We start from the raw sequence: 6,150 nt of genomic DNA, 5'->3' as shown, positions 1-6,150 counted from the left end.
ACCACCCACTGCCAACTCTTGCACTACTCTTTTACCAATGAATAGTGGAATTGACCGTAACATTACAACGTCCATACGGCTGAAAGGGCGAGCATGTTTGGTGTGACGGGGATTCGAACCCCAGTTGAGCACCTTTACCTCCTGGCTATACCGGACCCAGTAAATCTGAGGGGTTTTAACACTAAAGATGGGGATTCGACACCTGTAGTAAGAAAACTACAGCTAACTAGTTGGGTAGTTTTGGACTCAAACACTGAAACAACATGTCTGCTATAGCCAGTGCAGACGAGGCCTTATGTTCAATACCAGGGATCTTCAGTTTTCAGCTCGGTTGTAATACAACATTGTACTGATTATGACGTTATTTGTATCTGCAAATTCTTTGAATAGCTGTTACGGTGCAAGATGGTTTGTTTTGAATTTCTCGCAATGCTACACGAGGACTATCTGCGCTAGCCGTCCCTAATTTAGCAGTGTAAGACTACAGGGAAGGCAGCTAGACATCACCAGCAACCGCCAACTCTTTTACCAATGAATAGGGAGATTGACTGTCACTAAATAACTCCCCCATGGCTGAATGGGCGACCATGTTTGGTGCGACGGGGATGCGAACCCGTGACCTTCAAATTACGAGTCGCACGCCCTTACCGAAAGAAAATGGTAGCTGCAAGTACAAAATCAGGTTGGTTTATAAATAGTTTAAGAGTTAAAATTAAAGAAAAATATCAAAGATTTAAGAAATTTAAATTAACTGGTATGACAAAAGACTTATAACATTATAGAATCTGAAGAAAGTTGGCGAGATAGGAAATTATGGTATCAAAAAGAGTGTATGAAAAAATGTTGACTGAAAAGATAAAAATTAACAGTAAGGATTTTATTAAATACATTAAATTTAAACAAAATGTTAAAATGGGGTAAAATTCTTGAGGGATGATGTTGAAAGTATAGTATCTGATAATTATGGGATGTTTGGGTTATTAACATTTGCTTTTTCTTTGGCTTATACTAATGAAGATTTAAACAATGTTCCGCATTTTGAACAGTTGGTAACTGGAAACGAGATCAAACAAAACGGCGAAGTTAATTCTGAACTAGTTATGAAAAAGTGGAAAGCTTAAAAATATTCTAAGGCTCCTGGGTTAGATATTTCCCAAAGAGCTTTGAAGGAGGTTAAAGAATGGCCACGTGAGTCACTTGCTACTATTCTTTGTCAGTCCTTGAAAGTGGTCAAGTACCAGAGGATTGAAAGTTAGTTAATGTAACTTCTCTTTCCAAGGAAGGTGAAAAAAATTGTTCCAAATTAACATTATAGACCCATTAATGTCATAACAATTGTGGAAAAAGTTTTGGAAAGTATGTTAAAAATGCTTTGCAATGTCATTTAATAAACTTTAGAATTTTATTGGATAATCAACTTGTTTTCACTAAGGGAAAATCTTGTATTACAAATCTTATGACATTCTTCGTAAAGGTTACTGCTTATGTAGATATACTGGTATGTTATCTAGATTTTCAGAAAGCATTTGATAAGGTGCCATACAGAAGGCTTGTAAACAATTGTCCCTATAGGAGTGGGGGATAAGTTATCAAATTTGTGAGAGGCTGGATGAAAGAAAACAGAAGGTTGTTACAAATGGAGTTCAGTCAAATTGCTTTAATGTTACAAATGGGGTATCTCAGGACTTAATTTCAGGACTTTTACTCTTTTTGGTTTACATCAACGAAAGGGATGAACAGTCAGTAAATTACTTAAATTTGCAAATGATATCAAGGTCTTGGGTGTTCCTAGCTGTTAAGAGAATGCCTCTGATTAACATAAGGATTTACATCATTTAGAAAGTTAGACAAATAAATACATACCAGTTTTAGTTACAATACATGCAAGTTAATACATGTTGCTTATTATAATTTGAATGGAATAGCTGTGTCATGAAAGAAAGGGATCTTGGTGTAATAGTCGATCAGCCTCTAAATCCACCCATGCAGTGTACTGTTGTTAGTGGTAAGGTAAATAAGATATTAGGTTGTATGCACTGAAATATTGAATAAAAGTCTAAAAAGGTTATAATTTGCATTATACAGGTCAATGATTTGGCTACATTTAGAATACTGGTCCAGTCTTGAGCTTTGTACATTAGAGAAAGACATCGAATTGTTGGAAAGAGATAAGAGAAAGGTTACTTGAATGGTGCTTGTAATGAAGGAATTGTTATACGACGATAGGATGGAATATCTCAAATTATTTTCTCTTCAAAAAAGAAGAGTCAACTGGATCTGAATGAAGCGTTTAAGATTTTAAAGGGAACTAATAGTGATGATGTTTTTTTCTTTTCATATTTAAGAGTGAGAATGGTAGGACTAGAAGGCAGGAGTATAAATTTTGGCTGGGTAGAAGAAATCTTCAGCTAAGACAGTTTTTTTTAAGAGATAGTTGGTTTTTGGAATGGTTGCCTTCAAATGTAGTTGAGGCAGCAAATGCGAGTTAAAAACTTGATAAATACATGAATGAAAAGGGCTGACATTAAAGTTTTTTTTTTAAAGTTAATTTAGTTTAGAGTGTAGAACAGACGAGATGGACCAATGAGGTTCATGTTGTCTAAAACGTTATGTTAACTTCGATAGCAAGTACAAAAGACACACACACATATACACTGAAGTGATTAAGTATTAATAAACTTAGACAGCAACAGAAATAAACCAAATGACGCAAGGTAGGTATTTTACAATAAACACATACACACAAATATATCTCAAGTCACAGGGTAGTGTGTCATGTGGGCAATACAACTTACAGAACACGCTGTGTTTATTAACAGGAATGTCTGTGCGGTAATAAAACAGTTCTTATGTTCATTCTTCTTACATATTCAGTTATTGTAATGATGAGTTATATAAATGACACAAAACCCAGATCAGTTTTGTCTTGCACAGTATAACATATGTTCAGGATAATTTATTACTGTCATCTTACGCTCATTTCACAAAAGCAGCTTTCAATACATCTGTGACAATTTATATCTATGTTTCATATACCTGGCTTATCAAACTTCCTACGGAAACCTTACATAAGCTTAAAAAAACATGATAAATTACAAGTAGAGTACTTAATTTATGATACATGTAGATTAACTAGAATGTTTACCAATGAAACCTCACATGCGCTGTAGACAAGAAGAGATTTCCTCGTCACACTAACGATAGGTTCATGTACATTTTAGAATAATGCCTATTTATCCTTCGATACACAGTTGTACAGAGGGTTGAACATCTTATACTGAAACTATTTTAAATATGCCAATCTGCAACAAGGGCGAATCACAACTGATATAAGATCGCGGCGGCACAGTGTATATGATTACTTTTGTGATGAGTATGTAACAGCCACTTCCGTAAAATTGTCGTACACTCAGATTATAAAAATATGTTTAGATGGTGGATTCCGAATTAACCAGAATTAATGGCACTGGAAAACAGAGTAATATGGATCAACTTACGGAATATGACCATCCACAGAGTGGCCCATAATACGTTGTACTCCAACCACGATAAGCAGTGCTTTGCATTTTGTAACAGCTCAAAATCCATGAGCGCAGAAGTCAATGGCAAAGGCCCTTCACATAATCCATGCAACAAAATACAACGTAATTGAAAAATATTTTCATGTGTAAAAGTGATAAAACATTTGCACACACGTTGTTTCCAGGACATATCCTTTCAACACTCGCATACCTTATGCAACTGAAGAAGGAAACGACTGTTTGTACTATTCCAAATTGCTGCACGAAACATATGTACATTTTCTGTGATCGGACTGTTGAAACTGTCGTCCTTTCACTCGAGGTGGAGTATGGAAAACAAGCAAGAACAACTGATATGCTTTTCAGATAACAGTCCTAGGACAGAGCCTTTTGTAACAGAAACTATGTATATAATATTAAAATAACGTTTCTTGAAATTCGCGCGAAGTTACTCGAGGGTCATCCATAATTTTGGAGTCATAGACTATAAGCAAGGCCAGTAGTCAACACCATCTACTGCCAACTCTTTGGTTTCTTTTGACCAAATAATAATGGGACTTACTGAAACATAACGCCTCTACGGCTGAAAGAATGATCATGTTTTTTGTCAATATGCACGTGTTCATTACATGCACTATGACTGGACGTAGAGACATAACGTATATATTATCTGTGTCTATCGTAATCGACAAGTTTTTACATTCAGGTTTTGTTATAAACTCTACTATGCAACGGGTAAGTTTTAACAGCTGAACTTCCTCTATATTTTACCTTATGGTATTGTACAAGTTTTTATATGTAGGATTGTTTTAAACCCTACCTTGTAATAATAATTAATTCTATACTGTTTTATTGTAGGCTGTACCTTAATATTACGTTTAAGTTTTTGTCTTAGCGTTAACTATATAACAAGTTTTTATACCAAGTCTTATTGAAAATTCAACTTTATCATAATTTTCAACATATAACACAGTTTGCTAGTTCTCAAAACAAGCTTTGTGGCAGAGCGCGACCATCGACACTAGAAAGACAAATTCGAATTCATGCGATAAAACAAAATGTACCTAACATTAAAGTGCGCGCGCACGTTATATGAATGGCAGTCAATTCATTAACGTTGTCGGTATGACGACACCGAGTGGTTCCTCCTGGTATGTAGTTAAAAATTAGAGACGGCGGTAGAAACTAAACTTTATCGTAAATACAAAGTATCTTGCAGACATCCGTATATTCTTTCAAAGATTTATTTTTTATATACATTATTATTAATAATTGTGCCGTCTTGGCTGGATTAAAAAATACATATATATATTGATTGTTCATCAACACTTTTGAACAGCGTGGCGAAAAAGCGGCCATTCTTTTCCAAAAGCTTAATATTTAGCTTCTAAATATAACCCTCCGAAAAACTGTCATGACAGTGAAAATTCGTGTAGGTTTGAAATTTCTAGTCTCATACATGTAATTTGCTTGGTTGCTATAGCAATCAAACATTGTAGGCGGAGCTGGAACTATATAATTCAAGAAAACTCAAAATAATCAGTAACCGTACTCTCATTAATAGATAAAAGATTCAACCACCACACCTTGTCGGTTCATTACAAAATAATGAGCATTTCATATCGCACTGTATTTAATACTGGCAAATATAAATAATTCATAGTTATTCATTTTAATATATAAATTACAAATAAGCACTAATTATATAAACCAAATTTTGAGTAGTGCAAACAATAGTTTACGTAATTAACAATGAAAATGACAAGTTTGATATATAACGCTTCACATTCTTTATTCTAGACTTTTAGTACCATGGAAACATGCACCGGTAGCTTCACAAACCTGTGCCGCCATCTATTGAGTTACACATTTAAATTCCAACAGAAGCTACAAAGTATATCGGTGCTGGTTTACAAATATCAGCATTGCAATTAAAAAGTGTAGCTGGTGAGAACTTTGTTTCGATGGATAATATCTCGCGTTTCCACCATGGGCAGCTGTTTAATAATTCCTTGATAGAGGATAGTATCGAGAAAGAACGCTAATAGTTCACCGGATTTGAATTTGATTGAATGCGTCCTGGATGCCCTATATAGACGATCTGTCATAATTATGTACTCCCAGCAATGTCGACGAAGTGGAAGCAGCTCTGATGAAGAAACGGGCCATATTACCTCAGCAATTCATTCGTTCACTTATGTTAAGCTTGCCATGTAGATGTACGACAACTTCGTCCAGTGTTCGAGGTGGTATACGCTTTATAAAATTTATGGCGCTGCATATTTTATGGTACCAAATAAGCTTTCGTGGGCACGAACTCCAATGGTAAATATTTGCATATCAAATCAAATGGAAATTGCTTTGCAAAACATGAACTATAAGAAGCCGCTTATATTAGTTAATTACGGTGATTGTGTTCTTATTTATTGCATCTAATACACAGCTATAAATTTCTGAAGGGTCAATATTTAGATTGCAAATATAAACCAATGACAAATCGAAATAGCACTTTGTTATTAAAATATGAAACCTTTCCTGAATATGGTCTGTGCTTAGAACAGTGAAAATTTGAGCAGTTTCATGAATGCAAATCACCATCCACCACCAACTCTTGGGCCACTCTATTACC

The sequence above is a fragment of the Tachypleus tridentatus genome, chromosome 11, assembly GCF_004210375.1.
Source record: "Tachypleus tridentatus isolate NWPU-2018 chromosome 11, ASM421037v1, whole genome shotgun sequence".
Classification (NCBI taxonomy): Eukaryota; Metazoa; Arthropoda; class Merostomata; order Xiphosura; family Limulidae; genus Tachypleus; species Tachypleus tridentatus.
This window is presented reverse-complemented; position numbering follows the sequence as displayed.